The 22,326-nt window shown below is 47.5% G+C and overlaps 2 long non-coding RNA genes and 1 pseudogene across 2 annotated transcripts; all 3 read left to right on the top strand.

Moving 5' to 3' along the window:
• Nucleotides 1-9,133: 9,133 nt before the first annotated feature.
• LOC120704849 lies at nucleotides 9,134-9,943 on the top strand. The gene is made up of 3 exons (XR_005687702.1): nucleotides 9,134-9,274; nucleotides 9,537-9,621; nucleotides 9,854-9,943. It is a non-coding gene; the product is annotated as an uncharacterized LOC120704849 (long non-coding RNA).
• A 5,707-nt stretch (nucleotides 9,944-15,650) lies between these two features.
• LOC120704848 lies at nucleotides 15,651-15,890 on the top strand. Its single transcript, XR_005687701.1, has 2 exons — nucleotides 15,651-15,743; nucleotides 15,816-15,890. It is a non-coding gene; the product is annotated as an uncharacterized LOC120704848 (long non-coding RNA).
• Nucleotides 15,891-16,124: 234 nt separating this feature from the next.
• LOC120702162 lies at nucleotides 16,125-17,680 on the top strand (annotated as a pseudogene).
• The last annotated feature ends 4,646 nt before the right edge of the window (nucleotides 17,681-22,326 follow it).

The following is a 22,326-nucleotide window of genomic DNA, read 5'->3' as shown; positions in this document are numbered from 1 at the left end:
ACTAAGGCATGAATTTAGCAACTAAAGTGAAGGCTAAAGTTTAATTTTAGCCCATTAAAATAGGCCCATATATATATAAAAAGATCAGATCTAACAATAAAAATAAACAAACACCTGGAAGAAAATTTTGTTCGAATATATACCCTAGCTCCTAGGCATGGGCATTTGAGGGAAACTTCGGCTAGACATAAAACTCGGCCGGGTGGGCAAACTTCGGCTAGACATGCTTGTAAAGCGAAAACTTCGGGAATTTTTTTTAATTTTAATCCCTTTTAATCTAAAATTTTAATAATAACCTGTCTGGATCTAAATTTTCAAAAACTAGCCCTTTTGATCACGCCAAAACTCGTGGCGCGACTCACTGAGGGGTCGCGCCACATGCTTTGGCGCGACCAACCTGCCACGCTGGCAGCTCAGCTGACCTGACAAGACTGAGTCGCGCCACATACTTTGGCGTGACTCTTCAACGAGTCGTGCCATGCAGCGTGATGTGACTCTTGAAGGAGTCGTGCCGTCTGACGTGGCGCGACTCTTCAGGGTGTCGCGCCGTGCGGCGTGGCGCGACTCAACTAATGGTCAGTGACGATTCGCCCACCCGTACTGAATGCAGACTCGGCTGCAACAGTAGATGCTGTTACAGGCAATACATCACGGGCCATACCAGCTAGAATTGGATATTTTGGGGCATGCATCTTCTACTAGTGTAACATGTCAAAACTATCATTATCACACAGGAATAAATTGCCATACGGGTGAACTTTTTCTCAACTTGCAATATCACCTTCTTGAGCAGAAGAATTAAAAGACTCTCTCATTTCAAATGAGATGAGTATCCGTTGTACAAACTTCTTATAGTTGTACCTACTTAATCAATATGAAAACTAACTATGTCCCCAAAAACCTTGTTTAATCGAAACTCAACAAATCCAAACTTGAATCGAGGATCAAGTATAACTAGTATGCAATTTTGAGTATGAGATTTTCCAATATTTCTCAAACTTCGTCTTCATTTCTGTGTATTGTTTAGTGTGCATTTTAGTTCATGTCTCATACGCAGTGTAGATTTCCTTGACATCGAGAACTGCTTTGTACATTCAATTTTTGTCCATGGTTTGATCTGCACAAATTACATGTATAGATTTAGTGGTAAAGAGGTTAGCAAACTGCTCTACAGAAGCCAGTACGAGTGGGCAAAATATGTGGACTTAAAATTTTAATTATCTTTAAATCCGTCTAACAACAAACGCTTTCTCCATGTCTCAGTTACCAATGGAGGCGAAGGTTCAAATGACCATGATGGCCTGCTAACTCAGTCGGTAATGTAACATTACGACATCTCCAATAAGCGAAAAGCGTATTACGCATTCAATATTTTTCAAGATATTTTGCCATTTGTACAATGAAGGTAATTGTTCTTAAGAAATGCAGAAATTCAGGTGGTACTTTGAAGCGTCCCCTCATGAGAGAAGACTTAAAAGTGATACAATATCAGTCCCAGGAGGCTGATAACACTTTTATTACATCAGATGGTACATCACCGTACAACTCTACACGGAAGTGGGCAGTGAAGCGCCACTATCGCGAGGATAACAACTAACACCCACACAACAATATTAACTATGAAGAGGGGGTCATCAGAGTCTTGTGCCATACGGAACTTCCTGCGGGTGACCCTATCCACAGGCAAGGTTGGGTGCAGGACGGAACCTCTACTCAACGTCTTCGGGAACGAAGTCTGGATCTTCCTCTATAAAAATTAAGAATGGGGTGAGTACAAATGTACTCAGCAAGTCCAACCACGCCCACGGAGGGGGTATAAACAGAATATAATGCACAGGGTAAATCAAGGATGAGGCTAGGGTTTTATTTGCGGAAAGCAAATTTTGATGCAGGGGTTCATTTAAAAGAAAGGATTTTCAAAGCAAGTTTTCTTGTACCAAGTAACATGTAGTGTTGATCCACACATGATCCAAGTTTTAAGTTGCTACCGGACTCCTCATTCGCCGTAGCACACGGCACAACTGCCGGACACTTTTCCCAAAACAACTCACGCCAACCCGTCCATTCCTAGAAGAAACACTAGTTGCGTGACCACACCATAACTCGCCCAGTACCGTGGGCACGGCTATTCGAATAGATTTTAACTCTGCAGAGGTGTACAACTTTACCCACAAGCGGGGTACCACAGCTCGATCACCGTAGTGTCGGTGTAGATCCCAACAAAGCCATTACCCACCTTAGCTAGACCTGACTAGCCATCACGGGATCCACCAAGGGGTCATTGACCTATCACAGAGGTTTTAACCGGGGCATAAGTCACACAGAGCTAATCCCTTTTCCTTGATCACCCATTGCTCTCAGCTCTCCTGATAGCTATCAGACTAACTAGTGGGGTTTATGCTAAGCCATTGCCCATTCAATGGTCGAGTGGTTTGCACGATAGTGGAGTTAGGTGAGATGACACACCAACTCGGTCCTTAGTTGTGACAAGATGGATATCTCCATTCCTTGCTCTGCCATACAGGCACGAGCACACCATTCGGCAATTCACACAGAAGTGCCATCCATCTCGTCTAATCTCATCTTTCGAAATCCCACATTTTTCCCTTCCCACACACTCACACATTTTTCTTTTATAAAACAAGTTGTATTGTGTTTAAGGTCCTAAGCGTTCTAGCGGCGATTAACGTCCAAACACATTCAGACATTAATCTAGGTGGTCAAGGAATGGTTATAACAAATCAAGGGGTGTCTATCCAACCATGTTTTCAGCAGGCAAAATATATGCAATTTTATAAAACAGGCCAATAGGTTCTGTTTATAAAAACTAGGACAAAACATGCATCAAAGGGCGGGATTGAACTTGCCGTCTTCGAAGCCTTCCGGTAAGTCTTGCTCGAGGTACGGTCCTTCGGGTTTGGGGTCGCGGAACTAGTTCTCGTTCACTTGCTCGCAGTACTGCTCGTCGACGGGTTCTCCCTCGTTCACCACGTGATCTACGACGCAAACAAACAAACACACAATCAAGAAAAAGAAATAAAAGTTTTATCGTTGAGCTCGAATCGGAAACGATTAAGATATAGAGATAGGAGTAATATTTTTAGGTGGTTTTCTAATGGCACGGCTAAAATTATGTTAGGTTTGGCGTGGTAAAGTTTCAAGTCGATCGGATATTGTTTGGCGCATAAAATGATAAGTTGACGGGGAGTTTAGGGTCTAAACAAGGGTCCAGGGACTTGTTTGTAATTAGTGAAAGGACCTGATTAGAATTCTGGGGAGTGTTTGGGTTATTCTGAAAAAGGTAGGGGTTTATTTAGAATTAAGTTTATATGGTGGAAGGGTTTATTTTGAAATATAATAAAAGAGGGGGTTTCTTTTGCGAAATGGTTAGAAAGAGGGAGGGACTCTTTAGGAAATAGAGAGAAGGGAAGGGGGCCAAGGGCAAATCTGCCCTCTTCTCCTTCCTTTCGACTGGGAAACAGGGGAGGGGGAGGCAAGGCGCCGGCGGCGGCCAATCCGGCCAGCCTGAGCTCCGGCGACGGCCGTGGAGGGGGGGAAAAGGAAGAGGGAGGCGAGAGGATTTGATTCCCCCACTCACCTTGGACTGGGACGCGGAGAGAAGGCGGGGCAGCGGTGGGGGCGGCGGCCGGTGAAGGCGTGCATGGCAGCGGCGCTAGAGGCAGGGAGGCGTTGGGCTGGGTGGAGCTACGGGTTGTGGGGGCGCCAGGGGTGCTCCTCGGCCCTTTTTATAGGCGTCCGAGGCGGTGGAGGGCGGGGCGCGTCGGTGGCGGCCCGGCGGGCTTCGTGGCTGGCTTTAATGGCAGTGGGGGCGAGCTGTTGTGCTGCTCGGCGTCGCGGAGCGGTGGCGCGGGCGGCGAGGTCGGCACGGGGTGATGCGACAGCTCGGGCAAGCGGCGCTGTGTAGCTTGACAGCGGAGGGCGCGGCGAGGGACGGGTGAGCAGGGGCGGCGCTGTTGCTTGGCGTCGGGCGGCGCGGCAAGTGCACATGGGAGCAGGGCCTGGCGTGCGTGGGCGGGCCCGGGAGCAGGGGCGAGCGGGACCGGGGGCGGGCGGCGCGCGTCGTGTGGGGGCGCGCTCGTTGGCAGCAGGCGAGCGGCGCGGCGGTGATGGAGGCCGCGTGAAACGCGTGCGGCGCACGGCGTGGGCAGGCGCGCAGGCAGGCGGCCGGGCGTGGTGCGGGCGTCGCGGCTCGGTGCGCCGAGCGCCGCGTTCGTGCGAGATCCGCATTCGTGCGTGCGCACGTGCGCATGCGCGTGGGCAGGCCGGGGGCGGGGCGCGCGCGCACAGGGACGGGGAGCAGCCGGGGTAGCCAGCGGGGATCGCGAAAAAGAGAGAGGTCGGGCGGGGATCGCGAGCGGGGTCGGGGCGGCGCGGCGAGCGGGCTGCAGCGCGCAGGAGAGGAGAGAGGGAAGGAAGGGAGGAGGAGGAGGAAAAGAAAAAGAAGGAAAATGGAAAAAGGAAAAAAAGAGAAAGAGAAGGAGAGAGAGAGAGAGAAAGAGAGATGGCGGGGATCGCGGCGGCGACCGCGGCCGGACGCGCACGCGCGCCGGTCGGGCGTGACGCGCGGGACGAGGGCAAACAGAGGGACGGGACAATGATTGGATGCCGGGACCGGGTTTTCGGGAGATCGGGAGATCGGGAGGGGATCGATTTTGAATGGACTGAGCTCAACGATTGAAAAGAGGTTTTGAAATTATTTAGCGCGTGATTTGATTTGGTAACTTTTTGGGATGTTACATACTTCGACATAATTGAATGATTTTTTTCTTAGAAAGTTTCTCTTCTGTAAGGATCACCGGGGTGTCCGACCCTAGAGGGGGAGGGGGTGAATAGGGTCGCTAATCGCTTTTCTATCCTAGGGCTCAATCTAATTGCATAAGATAAATCTAACACGTCCTACACATGCTAGTTATGACTAAGGTTTATCTATGCTACCCTCTACTTACCCCAAAAGACTTGCAACCTATAGCCAATCCTAATCAAACTAACTAGGAAAGTAAAGGTAAGCAAGAAAGAGTAAATGCGGAAACGTAATGCGGTAAGTAAAGTGGTAAGGGAGAGGATATGCAAACTCCCGTGAAGACACCAAGACACACGATTTAACGTGGTTCGGTTAGGACACCAAAGTCCCTCCCTACGTCCACGGCCACTTGCTCACAAAGAACAAGTGTGATGCCGAGTCTCTTCGCTTGATCACCGTCTTGCCACGCCTCCAAGGCTCCCGACAAGCAAAGGCTAAGTGACGCCAAGTCACAAAGACGAGGTCACCGCCACCGTCTATCTCGAAGCGTCACCACGGCACCGTCTTCACTATCTTGGAGCTTTAACACCAAGTAGGGGCCTCCTTCCCCGCACAAAGTGTCGTTGCCACTCCACACCAAGTCGGAGGGTCACACGACGAGTACAAGTGTTTGCTTGCCGCAGCAAGACTTCTCTCAAGGGAGCTCTCGCAAGAACTAATCCCTAATCAAGCACTAAGCACTCTAACAAGTGTGCTTAAGCCTATATGATGTACAATGAAGCTCTATGGTGGTTGGAGATGATCTTTAACTCTAGTATACTTCTTTGAACTCCAGCACACTCAAATGGTGCGGCCTTGGGGGTATATATAGGCAGCACAAGCAAATATAGCCGTTGGGGAAAAGCTGCCAGAAATGTGCTTAACACCGGTTAATCCGATGCTCCCCAAATCGCCATCGTCGGTTTAACCGGTGATACTAAACTGCCCACTGAAAACTAGCCGTTACGTGTACGGGCAATCAACCGACGCAATCGACCGGTGTATGTAATGTTAGCGTCGGTTTAACCGGTGAGTGCAACTGTCCTCTGATCCTTGAAAAACAAACTCTCTGGACAACTGCACCGACGCCATTAACCGGTGCATCATCGGTTCATCCGATGTATGCATTTTCCTTGGTCTGCTTCTGCCATTGCACCGACGTATTCAAACTTCCTATCGTCGGTTCATCCGGTGCCAAACCCTAGCCCGCAGGCCATCTCTGTCATTGCACCGATGAGTACATTTTGCCTTACGTCGGTTCATCCGGTGATACTAAAAACCCCAGACGTGCTCAAGTCAATGCACCGACGTGTGTAATTTGCTTGGCGTCGGTTCAACCGGTGACTTGATTTCTTTTAGGTTTCAGGGCGCTGCCCTGAGACCCGCGAGGGGCGGCTCCCCCTCGACCCCCGTCCGCTAACCGGGTAGCGGAACCCCCGTAGGGGCGGCCCTTCGGGCCTAGCTTCGCCTCTCTTCTCTTTGTCATCACTTGAACCTAAAAGCCTGAGTATATCATCTAAGCAAACACATTAGTTCAAGTGTTGCGTGTGTCATCAATCGCCAAAACATTATATTGAAATATGGCATGAGAGGCCATTTTCGCTACATCTTCTAAAAAGTGGTGTTCATGAGTAGGCTGAATTAGATTTTTCTCCATAAATTATGTTAAGTGATGGTTTAATATGCTTGCAAAAATATCCGCTATAGATAGAAAACTAGAGCCAGTTATCATTTTTTTTAGTTTCCCCTTCCATCATGTAGGCTGAGGGCCACTAGCAGTTTTTCTTCAATGTGATTAGCCAAATGAATTTGGGCATCAGGATTATCTTTAACATGTCAAGTGTGTTTTGGTCATAAAATTTTGTTTTGGCGATTCTATTGGTTACCAGAGAAATTTATGATTTGATAATAAACATGAAGTTTGCAGAAAGGGAAAGAAAAGGAGGTCATGGCCTACGGTCTACACGCCACTACACATGCGATTTCAACGTAAGTCTGACCAGGACCTCCACTGCGCATCGCATCAGGTTATCATGAGCTTGCTTGTTATATGTCAGTAGTTCTTAGATCCTGTGATTGTTGCGGCTCCAAGTTTGAGTCTCTAATTCTCCAATATCTTTGATCATTTGGCAGCAACGAACATTGCCTTGGTGCCCAGCTGTCGGTGTTTTACCGTCGGGTTCTCCGAGGGGTATCCCGAGGAGAGTGATTATGAGTAGGGACTCGTCGAGATCAGAATGCGATGGTGCAAGGAACACAAGAATTTAGACAGATTCAGGCTGCCGGAGCGTAATACCCTACGCCATGTGTAGTGGTTTGTATTTCCTTAGGTGTTGTTCGATGTGTCTCATCCCTTTTGAGGGAGTCCCTGTTCACCCTTATATAATCCGGAGGAGCATGGTTACATGGAAAGTCCTAGTCGAGTTTTGTTAGGATCCTAGTCCGAGGGGTTTGACTGGTTTTCGAGTACGCCGACTAGTTCTACTCTTATTCGGATAGATACAAAAAAGGTAGGGCATATCCATGTGCTACTCCCTACTCTAGAATATTCCGTGCCCGTGGGCAGTCCTGTTGTCCCGGGTCTGACAGGGTGTAACTATTCGCGATGAATCTAATGACGGTAATTAATTCATGATTTGCTACAGTGATGCTACACTACAGTAACCATACTCTAATCGTGCGGTCAAAGGTCTTATTAGATTGGTCTATCGAATTTACCAGGAGTTCTGAAGGTGGTTTTGTAATTAGACTTTATTTAATACTCTAAATTGGTGGTCAAAGGTGCAAAAAGTTTTTGCGAAATTTTTTTCACCCCAAACCAAATATGACACATAATTCTTCTTTATGTTGAGAAGTTTATGATGCCAATGTTGGTGCCATGGAGGTGGAGGATAGAGTGGATTTAGAGGGGGGAGGGGCGGTGCCATGGAGAAGTTGGGTGGGAGGGCCGGAGGAAGAAACGGAGGAGGAAGAAGAGGTGATCATTTATTAAGATGAGTCGCGCCACGCCACACGGCGCGACTCCCTGAAGAGTCGCGCCATGCCGGATGGCACGACTCCTTTAAGAGTCGCGCCACGCCGTACGGCACGACTCGCTGAAGAGTCACGCCAAAGCATGTGGCACGACTCAACTTTACCAGGTCAGCTGAGTTGCCAGCGTGACAGGTTAGTTGCGCCGAGTCGCGCCACGAGTTTTGGTGTGACCAAAAGGGATTGTTTTTTGAAATTTAGATCCACATAGGTTATTATTAAAATTTTAAATTAAAAAGGATTAAAATTAAAAAAAATATCAAACTTCGGCTAGACATGCTTGTAAAGCGTATCTTTTCGAAAACCTAAAATTGTTTCGTTTAAAAAAAACCCTAAAGTTGTTAGGATCTGTATGTTTTTGTTCATCACGTCATTTACCGGTGCCAAGGCCCAACATGACCCGACCACAGAGCTAGACTTATGAGCCCGACCTAAGTACTATTCACGTGTTAATAAGTCGGATTGGTTAAAACCAATATTGTGTGTAAATTTTTAGGTTGTGTTTTTCGGGTAAAAAATCGAATAACTAATCATTACTCGAGTATTTTTTTAATGTCATCGTCACTCGATTTCGATGGGCAGAGACTGTTTAGGCTGTATTTATTTTTGTTTGTCTGTTTTGCATCTTAAATACAGACCGCTTTTGGGCTGTATTTGTATTTGTTCTATGCCCAGCCTGTTATCCTTAGTCACATTGTAGTTGTTTCTGTTTTTTTTACTCCTTATATTAAATATAGGATGACCCATTAGTTTCTGTTTTGTTTAACTTCTCAGTTCGGATGTTGGGGTGTGTCGTCAAAAGGCAACTCTACCAAAGTTGATGAAACCGGCCTGCTGTTGCCGAGCTCATACTATTTTTCATGATACGTCACGCATATTTAGGCACATATATATACACTTCGTATACTGTGTAGAAGCCATGAATGATAGCACTTGCTCTTTTCCTGTTGATAGATGGTGTGTTTTTCTCTAGATTTCTTTCTACTCTTTCCTTTGATAAAAATCGACTGAACCCTATTCTGGCACTACTACACAATTGGCCATTGCCAACGGGCTATCACCGCCGGTTTAACATGAACCGGCGGTGATGAGGTATCACCGCCGGGTCCAGAGTGGTTGGCCGTAGTGGCCGTTGGAACCGGCGGTGATGCTGATTATCACCGCCGGTTCGTGTTACGAACCGTTGGTGATGTCCTGCGGGCATATCACCGCCAGTTTGTAACACGAACGGCGGTGATAAGCAGCATCACCAACGGTTCGTGTTTTGAACCGGCGGTGATAAGTCTGTACAGTACAAAACCACAACCCCTCCTTCCTCCTACCACCTTTCTTCTCCAACCCGACGGCCACACCTCTCTCCTCCATTGTTGCTGCCGGATTTTGCCGAAATTCTCATGAAACCTCACCATTTTTGATGTATTGGCTCCACCAACTTATTCTAAGGTTAGTAGCCATCAATTCATTGGCTTTGTACCCATTTTCTTGGGATTAATGATGCATTTCGTGATGAATTGATCAAGGAGGGATTTTTTCTCCATTTTTGGATCATTTCTCATCATTGGGGCTTCTTTTTTTGTTGTTTGAGTGAACCAACTTGTGATAGGTTTGTAGCTAGCAATCCATTTGATTCATAGCCTTTATCTTAGGATTAGTCATTCATTTTGTGATGAATTGATCAAGGAGAGTCTCTTTTTCTTCACTTTAGGATAAATTCTCATGAACACTCATCATGAAGTCATCATGGAGGCTCATTAAATTTTGAGGACTGGACTTCACATATTTGATTCAAGGTATGAACTAGCTCTTTATGGTTAGATTGTTGTCATAATTGCGATGATTGTGATGTAAGGGGTCTTTCTTAATTAGTTTATAGGATATTTATTAATTGTGATGATCGAGATGTAAATTTAGATGGCATTTCTTAGTTTTCATGATAAGGAACTTGACAAAAATTGAAAATCTATGTGTTGAGATGATAATTTTACTAAATTCAGATTCTTGGATGTTTTCTTGTGTGCACAGATGAATCGAGGTTGGATGTACGGTACAAAGGCTGGAAATTTGGATTTTGTCAATGGTGTGGACTCTTTTGTGCAGACTGCCAAGGCACACAAAAATCTACAAGATGATGGCTACGTGTATTGCCCATGCATTGATTGCAAAAATCAGAAGCAGTTTGGCAATGTTGAGCAGATCCGCTTTCATCTGTTATTTAGAGGTTTTATGCCCAACTACCAAGTTTGGAACAAGCACGGTGAGGTTGGTGAGACAATGCACTCCGTCCAAGAGGACAGGCATGAAATAGTGGAGGAAACAACTAACCCGGAAATAGTAGAGGAAACTGGACATGAAAGCGTAAATGAAACCATGCAGGAAACATTAGTTGCTGATGATGTTGTGGATGCACTAGACCAGATGATACGTGATGCGGAACCGGACTTTCTTGACAAAAAGAATCTGAAGAAGTTGGAGCAGATGAGGATAGATGCAAGAACACCACTTTACCCAAGTTGCAGCGTGTCTAAACTTGAAGCAAACCTGATGCTACTGGAGATGAAGTCTAGTAATGGTTTGTCAGACAAGGGATTTGATGATTTGTTAAGCTTATTGCAGAAGTTGCTGCCAAGCCCTAACGGGTTGCCTGAAAACACATACCAGGCGAAGCAAATGATTTGCCCAATGGGACTGGAGGTACAAAAGATCCATGCATGCCCTAAGGATTGCATCTTGTATCACGGCAAACATGAAGACTTGGATGCATGTCCAGTGTGCTCAGCTTCACGGTACAAATGTCCTGAATCGGCATTGTCAATGAAAGGTGACCACAACAAACGACCACCTGCCAAGGTCGTCTGGTATTTTCCTATCATTCCTCGTTTGAAACAGTTGTTTGCAAACGCGAAGACTGCCAAGCTGATGAGGTGGCATGCCGAAGATCGACTCGTTGATGGGAATCTCAGACACCCTGCAGATGGTTCACAGTGGAGAGCTATCAACTACAAATACAAGAATCGGTTTGCAAAGGAAATAAGAAACATAAGATTCGGTTTGAGTACGGATGGGATGTGTCCTTTTAACATGGTGAGCAGCAAACACAGTACGTGGCCTGTAACTCTTTGCATATACAACCTTCCTCCTTGGTTGTGTATGAAGCGGACCTACATCATGATGCCATTACTAATCCAAGGGCCAAAACAACCTGGAAATGATATCGATGTGTATTTGGAACCACTGGTGGATGATCTAATGAAGTTGTGGAACGATGGTGTCAAGGTGTGGGATGAGTACAAGCGAGAACACTTCACTCTGAAGGCAATGTTGTTTGTAACAATCACAGACCTTCCCGGCCTTGGTAGCTTAGCAGGCCAAGTAACGAAGGGTTACAAGGGATGTGTGGTTTGTTTGGATGATACCGACGCAAGATGGTTGAAGAATAGCAACAAAATGGTTTACATGGGTCATCGTAGGTTCCTTCCAAAGGCTCACCCATATCGCCGGAACAAGAAATCCTTTGATGGTACAAGGGATGAACGTTTACCTCCCAAGTTTCTAGATGGGAAGGAGATATACAAGAAGGTTAGTAAACTAAGAGTTGTACTAGGAAAGGGCAAAGGAAGTGTACCCGCTCCAGCTGATTCGTTGTGGAAAAAAATTCCTTGTTCTGGAGACTCCCTTATTGGCAGGACTTGATTGTTCGTCACGCACTTGATGGCATGCATCTAACTAAAAATGTTACCGAGAGCACGCTCGAAACATTAATGGCCATGAAAGGTAAAGGAAAAGACTCACTTGAAACTCGACAGGACCTGCAAGATATGAATGTCAGAAGTGAGCTACATCCAATTACTCAACATGATGGGAAGACGAAGCTTCCGGTTGCATCTTGGACCTTGGATAAAATTGAGAAAAAGAAAATTTGTAGCTTCTTCCACGAACTCAAAGTGCCAACGGGCTACTCATCAAACATCAGAAGGCTTGCGAACATGAAGGAGTTAAAGTTCGACATGAGCTGCATGAAGGCCCATGACTGCCACATCATTATGACACAGTTGCTCCCAGTTGCTCTGAGGGGCGTGCTTCCCGTGAAGGTCAGAGATCCGATCATAAAGTTGTGCTCATTCTTCAACGCAATCTCACACAAGGTCATAGACCCAAACACACTTGACAAGCTGCAAGCAGACCTGATTCACACAATTAATCGGCTCGAGATGCATTTTCCACCAACTTTCTTTGATATATCGGTGCATCTTATCACTCACCTTGTTGCCCAGATAAAAGCTCTTGGTCCAATCTTCTTGCATCAGATGTTTCCTTTCGAGAGGTTGATGAGTGTTCTAAGAAAATATGTTCGGAATAGATATCGTCCAGAAGGGTGCATGGTTAATGGATGGTCTACAGAGGAGGCCCGTAGTAATACTGAGGGTGGAGGGGATGGAAGCCCTTCTGAGTACTTAAACCTCAACCAAAATGATGAGGTAATTCAGTGTCGCATATATGTGTGCTCTTCTAATTGGTCAATTGTAGGAAATAACTGTTCAACATATGTGCAGGCGCCAGCTTAGACTGAGGAAGAGACCACAACATCAGCTGCCGGTAGGGCCAAACGAGGTCAGAACAAGATGCCTAAGGGTTGGTCTCTTATTACCGAGCTCGATGAATTAGGTGAGCCCGTCGCTCCTGTCAAGGTGATGGGGCCATACAAGTCAGCTATTGGGGTGGTGGTGAAGGAAAATGTGCCCATCACGTACAGGTATTGGAATGCGAAGGATAAGACTTGGGTGGTACCGGACTCAATCAAGGAAATATGTTGGGCCAAGTTGAAAGAAAAGTTCATCTTCCCCGAGGATTCAGAGCCATTAGCACGGCATCGAGCACTGTTTCTCATGGGCAACTCTTTCAGATACTTCAAATTTACCTTGAACAAGCATGTGAAGAATGAAACTGAGCCAGATTGGAAGGATTTTCCGAACCAATGACCTTTTTGGGAACAGTTTGTCTTGTACAAGAGGCCAGAGGAGGCACAAGCTAGCAGCGCCACAAATTCACAGAATTGTAGGAAAAATGATAAGCCCCATAAGACCGGCTCTCGTGGGTATATTAGAAAAATACCCGAGTAGGAGGAGCAAGCAGAGGCTGGTCCATAGTGGTGTTACGCTGCAGACAGATGGATGGGATCCTCGGGCCGTGAGGTATCTTCTAGCGAGGGGTGCGTACTACAATCCTGATGGTTCCCTTGGTTTTCGTGATCGTGATGCTGAGGATCTTGGACACAAGATTCAGGAAGCACACGAGGCTGCTTCCATTGGCGCTTTCGTGCCAGACAGGGAGAACGATGAGCTGACTCGAGCACTTGGATCCAAAGAGCACCCAGGGCGCACACGTGGGACCGGCAATGTTCCATGGAGGTGTGCCTTCCCCGAACATTTGGGCACATACAGGAGCCGTGGGAGGAGGAATGCTCAACAACAGGCCGAGTGGCAAAGTCTTTTACAAGCTGTCCGTGAAGAAGTAAATGCAACGAATGAGAAGTTTCGGGCTGAGCTTGTGGAATCACTTTCCCGTGGTGCTCCCTTGGCACCAGGAGAAGCAATGAGAGATGTTGCGCCAGATCTTACAAGTCCACAAGGGTTGGTTCGGAGTAGCTGTGGAAGCACTGCGTTGCCTGAGGAGGATGTTGGAGTCACCTTCCCTGTGGATAAGATCACACAACCAACAACCTGCAAGCTATACATCCATCAGAAGTTCTTTGATATGAAGGTGGCTGTAGGTCAGGCTTGGCCAACCGGCGAAGGGGTTATGCTGCATAATCGCCCTTTACCTGAAGGTTATGCAAAGGTTACTGTTGATTCTCTTGTTAAGAGGAAATACAAAAATGTGGAGTTGGATATCCCCGGTGATGACAGTAGGTTGCTAGGGGATAACATCGGAGGATTTGTGGCGTGGCGGAAATGCTACATAATATTTGAATCAGAATCTGAGTCATTCGATGATGATCCTCGAGAGTCACCGGAGAGGGACCTACCTCCTTCACCAAAGTCCAACAGAGAATCAAGCCCGCCGTCACCTCAAAGAGAGCTAACTCCTCCTAGCCCTCCTAAAAAAAGGCGAACATCATCGAGAACACAGAAAATATCATCTCAGAAGCAATATTCAGAACCGGCAGAAAAGCCAGAGGGACCATGTGAAGGGACGGGCAAGAAACAGGTGAGTGGAAGCATAACATCGCTACTCAAAAAAAAGGAAAGAAAGTAGATGAGGACTTCATAGTCCCCAAAGGTGCAATGGACCATTTCTTAAACTTAATGAAAATGCCGCAAACTGGAAATAATCAACCTCCGCTTTCAGACTATGAGCGAACTATGAATATAGAGAGGTGGCGTGAAGGAACCCGAGCTGCACACAAGTTAAATGTAGCTGAATGGGCCGCATTTTGTGAACAAAACAACATGACAGAGTTAGAACTTCTTCAAATTGAGTATGGAGAAGATTGGTGGAAACAACCATTGCCACTACCACCGATTATCTGGAAATTTGAATTGGGGAAAGATCTGGTGGCCCCGGAACAAATCCCGAAGCTACCCACAAGAATGCGACAGTTGCATTCTTGGTACAAGATGCAAAAAAGTAAGCTGTTTGTGGCAAGTTATCTTGATGAAGATCTTCATAAGGGGGAAGGCAGAGTGTGGGTTGATTTCGAGCACTTGTATCATTTCTACCAACAGGGTGCTCTCGACGTCTCAATTATGACCTTGTGGACTGTGTAAGTATCCTCACTACTGATCATCTGTCATCATTTATCACTCATTAGCATGTTTAGCTTTTCATTATTTTTTTCTAGAATGGAGTCACACAAATGTAGACGATGTGGGATTAATAATATAGGCTTCTTGGACCCTAGCACCGTACATGAGAACACAGTCAATTTACCAAGTACCGTTGACTACTTGTACAAAGCTTTCCTCTCCATGCAGGATAAAAGATCCATACTTCTTTCATACAATTGCTTGTAAGTTTGTTTTTTAATTCCATATCAAAGTTATTCTCACCACGGTTATTATTAATTTGCTTTGTTGTGTCTTATATACAATTATCATCATGTCCTACTCGATATCAACCTTAACAATAGTCGAATCGAGGTTTATGACTCACGAAAGAGGCCATTATCACTAATCCAGCCCGTCATTGATGTCGTCAACAAGTAAGTAAAGCAAGTGAATTTATACGATATTTCAATGTCGTGTGTCCTATTCATACAATTTCTATTTCATAATTTCGCTCATATATAGGGCCTTCGCTAAGTACCGTAAGAAAAGCAAAATCCATAGACCTTTTTGGGGAGACTTCACTGTAGAAGAGGCTAAATACATCCTCAAGCAGCCTCCGGGCAACGATCACTGTGGGTTCTATGTAATGCATTACATGCACTGCTACACCGGCGATTGCAGAAGCGCCGAAATGGTTTGTATGAAATGGTTAATTGATATATGTTCTTGTGTCTTGAATTTTCTAACTTGTCTAATATCTTGTTGTTGTGTCATTTTTTTTTCCAGAACACTGAGTTGGATTCACGTGAATTGCTCATGGGCGAGCTAGTAGCACTTCAAGAAGAACTAGCTGGATGGCTTGTGGACTACGTGGTGAAGCCAGGATCTGAGTACAGCATAATCTAGGTGTAATGTCTAGATCGTATCGTTCTTGTCAAGCATTGTAATATATTTGGTGTATGGACTAGATGTTCTTAAACTTGATGCGTGGACTCTATATTTTTTATTATGATGTTTGAACTCTCTCATTTGATTTCAATATATAATATCTTATGGTTCAATTCTGCTGTAATAATTATGTATTATAAACTCAAGAGGGCCTTGAACTGTTGAAGGCAGCTATAGAAAAGGCTGGATACACTGGAAAGGTACCTCCTCTCTTCACTACTTACCTCATAATTCAACCTTCGTGTATTGTTGATTTAACCTATCCATGGCAGGTGGTTATTGGAATGGATGTTGCTGCTTCTGAATTCTTCAGTGAGAAGGATAAGACTTATGATCTTAATTTCAAGGAGGAAGTAAGAATTGCAACTTCTTATTAAGCCTTTTATTTACTTATAGCTGTTCTTTATGCTGTTACTTCTTGCCATTTGAGCTGATAGATCTGTGTCATTGATTTACTTCATATTTACCAATGTTCATTTCTTTATTCTAGCGGATTACCCCTTTTGAGTTAAATTCCATGTTCCATCCACTTCTAAAGGCATTAGCTGAATATGGAAAAGATGTCTTGGGCATTAGTTGGGATGGAGGAGTATTTCATTGCAAGTTAACTTTTGAGTGCGCACAAAGAAATCGTCAGATTTCTTATTTGATGGTTATAGGAAGCTAATAAATTGCTGTCAGGCGAAAATGGTCATGGGCGCCTTAAAAATATGGAACAGAAGTTATGGAAAAGACAACAATATATGGTAACTCAAGTTGCCCAAATATATCCTGTGAGGCCTTTGGATGAATAATCTCCGGATCACAAGCCTGGAATTACCACTAGCATCACCAAAACAAGTATATCTTTTTCTGTAAATCTTTCGTGGGTTTTTAGTTCTGTGTTCAAACTACACAATTTTAGGGATAATTTTTCTTTTTTTCAAAAAAAATTGTACCGCTAGGCTAGAGGACCTTTCGCATCATCACATGATTTACAGTTGCTAACAAAGAAAGTCATGAAGTGTTTATTGTAAAAAGTATGATCATTCACAGTGTTGTACGAAGTGTACCTTTGTGTCTGGCAGCGATCTCCTAGTTGCATGAATTGATTTTATTTTTTGTGGACAGAACTATTGTTTTATTTCACTGGGTTGCTTGAAATTTTCTAAGAAGAGGTATACTAAATATGAAACATTAATACTTTTGTCAAACTTATTGGATAGAGAACTAGTTCTCTGCCGTAAGACTCTTTATTCTGAAATTGTGTCTTTCCAAAACTTAAATGCTACGAATTTTTTTCAGGTGCTGCTGAATCAACGTTGCCAAATGGCTCTCAGAGAAGACCTCTGGCCATATTGGGTCTACAGCTATCGAAGCCAAATGCCAAAAAGACTGGCTATTTCAGTGACAAGACTGATTTTCATAAATCTTCTACTGTTCTGGGATATGCTGCACATGTAAGTATATCTAGTTTGATTAATTATTATAAACTGGAAATTAAATTCACCATTCTTTTGTCAATTCTAATTTCTTTGCCAGAGCATTTTGAAATACTATCAGTTTATGACTTCATTCTGTTCTAGAAGAAAGAAGATATTCAGATTGGGTGGACATATAACTAACAATGCTCTCCAGATGGTACTATTTTACAAACCTGACTGTTTGTTTGTTATGAATCATAGGCAGTCTCCCTCATTGCATCATATCTCAATGTTCCTCTTCGATATCCTTTGCGCTTTGGAGGTTCGCAGTCGTATATTCTTGATCCTTCGCCCTCAGTTGAACCATCATCTATAACAAATCTCAGTCAGTTTGTGTTATCATATTGATCTCTTTGACATTAGCCTGCTGAAAGAACAAAATAATCCTTTCAGTTTCAGATTGTGGTTTGTATGATTTTTTTCCTCTATAGATTAATTTGAGATGTGCATTGAAAACTAGGATGTTCTGTACCAATTGCTAAACTGAATTGGAGAACTGTTGTTTTTCTGCACAGAAATGCAAATATCCTGGTGCTCTTTTGGGACAAGTGTTGTTTCTATGAAGAGAAATGCAAATATACTTCAAATACACTATATAGGTGTACTCATTTGCTACCTTGTGCCGTTTTGGGACAGTCACTGCATAAGCCTTTCTGCATGAGGCATTCAGTTCACTATGTTTTTTTTAATTTTTACTTCCTACCTTCAAATGCAGATGGATTTGCTGAGAAAGGTTGGTGCAGCTAGAGAAGTTAATTGTTTTTTATTGTTTGGACATTAAAATGTCATGATTATAGGGTGGAACCAAGCATTAGCTAGCTTGATCAAATTATATGGTAGAATATGCCAGACATGCATGTTTAATGTTGTCGGTACCCCAGGACTGGGGTACCCCCTCTTACTGTGTCTAGGCAAGGATCTTATAAGTTATCCTTAACTACATCCAAACAACCGGACCCCTGCGGTCCGGAATCATGTTCTCCCAGCAGCGGCCTGGGCCGTTCCTCAGTTGGGAAAGGTCCGGAGACACCACGTGTCCCGGAAAAGGCAGGAACTCGTGCGCAAGCAGTCGGGACTCCGGACCTCCCCGAGGAGACCGGACCCCCGCAGGGTCCCGGACCCCACATGGGGTCCCGGACCCCCTGTATAATAACCGGACCCCTCGCTAAGGGAAGAGATCGACGCCCCGCGTCGGGGTGGTCCGGGGCCGCCACGTGTCTACAAGACATGGCCGTTTGGGTTTCCATACCAACGTTCACCCACCATTGCATTTATTGCAGTAGGTAAACGTCTGCATTGATATGACAGAAGCTGAGGCGTTTCATTGACCGGGGGATACTATTGATCGCGTATTACCAAGGCAGTGGAGCCGCTGGCGCCGCCCATACTGCGTCTGCCAGATGGATACGACGGCTCAGCTTCGCCCATTATGACGCTACATAATAGCCTCAGCAGGCCACGCCGCAAGCTACGCTACTCCAACGAGCGCCTAGTTGACGGGACAAGAAAAGACCCCCCTGAGTCAGGAGAGCAGCAGTAAAGATTCGCTACCACTGTAGCCACAGTCACGTTGGGCCCACCTGTCGGGGCATCAACGCCCTATGTATCCGCTCCCCCTTGATCTATAAAAGGGGGGGGGACGCCGCTAGAAAACCTCAGGCTGAGCAAGAGCCAAGGCCAGCAGAGGATAGGTTCATACACAACCCAGAACAATACATCTCACAGTGGACGTAGGGTATTACGCTCCGGCGGCCCGAACCACTCTAAATCGTGTGTTCTTGAGTCCCCTTTCTCAGCGTAGATCTAGCCCCATTGCCTAGTACTTCCCCGAGTACTCCCTCACTGGAAATAGGCGGGTGCGTTCCGCCACCCGGCTGTGGGTACCCCTAGAATCCCCACGACATTTTGGCGCCGTCCGTGGGGAAGACAGGCGTTGGCTGGATTTTCGGGCTTCTGGGCCGTGTTCATCCTCTGCAACGACGAGCGAGAAGATGAAGGAAGGCAGCGCCACACTCACTTCACATGCCATGGCACCGGCGCTCCAACGCCCTCGGTGCGGCGGCGCACGGCAGCGACGCCTGCTGTGCGTCGCCACTGCGACGCCTCAGAGCCGGCGTGGCAGCGCACAGCGAAGGCGCCGCTGCGCGCTGCTGCCCCTACGTCGACTCAAGGTTTTCTCTCAAGCAACGGCCATGCCTCCTCTGCGGTGGCATGGCGTCGGCTCAAGGCTTTCTCTCAACATGGAGCCTGGACCCGACGGCCATCCCGGAGGAAGTTGACCGTGTCGTCCTGCCGTCTCCAGCGCCGGAGATCCACCTCAGCGTTGCTCGGCGCTGCTGCAGACAGGACCCCGCCTCCTCGTGCGGGGGCCCCTGGCGCTAGCACCAAGGACAAGCCGGCGAACGACCGCACTTCTCCATGCGTCGCACCGGTCCATCTGCTGCGCAAGCGCTCTGGTTTCCATCGGCAACGGCGACGGCAGGGGGAGGGGGCCTCTTCGATTCAAAGCCAAAGAATTTGTCTCATGCCATGTAAGCATGTGACAGCTCTTAGGCAAGAAGGGGTCCCCCGAGCTCCCGAAGTGATGCTGGATGATGCGGTTCAGGCACGTCCAGGGCGCCTTCACCTCCGAAGAACACGCTGTATAGCATGCAGCCGTAGGTTACTCCTAAAAAAAAACTAAGAGAATTCCTCCTTTGTAATAGCGTGGCGTCTACGTGTGTGTCCAGAGCGGTCAAGGTCCGACCTTGTAAACCCGACCTCTGGCCCTATCACACAAACAGACAAAAGCGGTCCGGAGCGGTGGAGGTCCGACCTCGTAATCCCGACCTCCGATGTATACCGTGACAACCACAATAATAAAGGAGACTTTCTTTTTCAGTTTTACCTAGGCTCCACCCTGATTACATCTATTCGCCTTGGTTTAACTATTCTTTTCTCTTGACCGGAGTTTCCCTTATTGCTAACAATCCAAGTTAAGTTGCTGGCTTGTGGTCAGGTGAAGACACCCCTTCTAGCTGGAAGGCGGTCCGGACCCCTAGGGACCTGCTCTGGGGAAGTGGTATTTGTATCCTGGGGTAGAGAAGCTCCGCGTGGCTTAGCTTGGTAATGTACCCTAAAGTTTACGTACTTCACTACCCTGTTACAAGTACTCTAGTATCCAAGACTGCTGTCTTTAGAGGTCCCGGGCTCTCTTCTAGTATAAGGCTTGGTTTCTTTGCACCTTACTATGAGATCCGGTAACAAGCTTCATCGGATTGTCAGCAACGGTCGCTCCAAGTCCACTCCGGTGGCCCGCTCCGGCGGAGACCGCTCGCCACGGTCGCTCCAAGTCCACTCCGGTGGCCCGCTCCGGCGGAGACCGCTCGCCACGGTCGCTCCAAGTCCACTCCGGTGGCCCGCTCCGGCGGAGACCGCTCGCCACGGTCGCTCCAAGTCCACTCCGGTGGCCCGCTCCGGCGGAGACCGCTCGCCACGGTCGCTCCAAGTCCACTCCGGTGGCCCGCTCCGGCGGAGACCGCTCGCCACGGTCGCTCCAAGTCCACTCCGGTGGCCCGCTCCGGCGGAGACCGCTCGCCACGGTCGCTCCAAGTCCACTCCGGTGGCCCGCTCCGGCGGAGACCGCTCGCCACGGTCGCTCCAAGTCCACTCCGGTGGCCCGCTCCGGCGGAGACCGCTCGCCACGGTCGCTCCAAGTCCACTCCGGTGGCCCGCTCCGGCGGAGACCGCTCGCCACGGTCGACAAAAGCCAGGTCCGGGAAGAGGTGCTTGCTCCCTGGGCGATCCGAAGTCTGTGTAACCGCTTAGCTTGGTTCCGTACCCTAAGCCTACACCTTCGTCGCCCCATGGAGAGCACTCTAGTACCTAAACCTAGCAACAGGCATACCGGCCTCAGGGGTCCGGGATGCACGCTCTCTCCGTGGGCACACCAACGCAATCAACTTGCGTAGGAACTCATCACGATGGTGGCCCTACCTGCGGGTTCGTACCTCACCCGAGGTGGGCCCGGGGGCCACTGTCGGTACCCCAGGACTGGGGTACCCCCTCTTACTGTGTCTAGGCAAGGATCTTATAAGTTATCCTTAACTACATCCAAACAACCGGACCCCTGCGGTCCGGAATCCTGTTCTCCCAGCAGCGGCCTGGGCCGTTCCTCAGTTGGGAAAGGTCCGGAGACACCACGTGTCCCGGAAAAGGCAGGAACTCGTGCGCAAGCAGTCGGGACTCCGGACCTCCCCGAGGAGACCGGACCCCCGCAGGGTCCCGGTCCCCACATGGGGTCCCGGACCCCCTGTATAATAACCGGACCCCTCGCTAAGGGAAGAGATCGACGCCCCGGGTCGGGGTGGTCCGGGGCCGCCACGTGTCTGCAAGACATGGCCGTTTGGGTTTCCATACCAACGTTCACCCACCATTGCATTTATTGCAGTAGGTAAACGTCTGCATTGATATGACAGAAGCTGAGGCGTTTCATTGACCGGGGGATACTATTGATCGCGTATTACCAAGGCAGTGGAGCCGCTGGCGCCGCCCATACTGCGTCTGCCAGATGGATACGACGGCTCAGCTTCGCCCATTATGACGCTACATAATAGCCTCAGCAGGCCACGCCGCAAGCTACGCTACTCCAACGAGCGCCTAGTTGACGGGACAAGAAAAGACCCCCTGAGTCAGGAGAGCAGCAGTAAAGATTCGCTACCGCTGTAGCCACAGTCACGTTGGGCCCACCTGTCGGGGCATCAACGCCCTATGTATCCGCTCCCCCTTGATCTATAAAAGGGGGGGGGGGACGCCGCTAGAAAACCTCAGGCTGAGCAAGAGCCAAGGCCAGCAGAGGATAGGTTCATACACAACCCAGAACAATACATCTCATAGTGGACGTAGGGTATTATGCTCCGGCGGCCCGAACCACTCTAAATCGTGTGTTCTTGAGTCCCCTTTCTCAGCGTAGATCTAGCCCCATTGCCTAGTACTTCCCCGAGTACTCCCTCACTGGGAATAGGCGGGTGCGTTCCGCCACCCGGCTGTGGGTACCCCTAGAATCCCCACTCTAAATGTCGTGGTGCTGCAAACCACAGCCGGGTGGTGGAAGGCACCCGCCCTAGCCCAGAGGGTGTGTACTCGGGGGTTAGCTAGTCTTAGATCAATCTTCCTCAAGAACTCGATGAACACAGCAAGATTTAGAGTGGTTCGGGCCGCCGGAGCGTAATACCCTACGTCCACTGTGTGTTGTATTGCTTTCCCACGAGAGTGAGAAGGTGCGAGAGTTTCAGCCTATCTGGATTGTGGAGATCGTCCTGTGCACAGCGGGCACCTCCCT

The sequence above is a fragment of the Panicum virgatum genome, chromosome 4K (assembly GCF_016808335.1).
Source record: "Panicum virgatum strain AP13 chromosome 4K, P.virgatum_v5, whole genome shotgun sequence".
Lineage (NCBI taxonomy): Eukaryota > Viridiplantae > Streptophyta > Magnoliopsida > Poales > Poaceae > Panicum > Panicum virgatum.
This window is presented reverse-complemented; position numbering and strand designations above follow the sequence as displayed.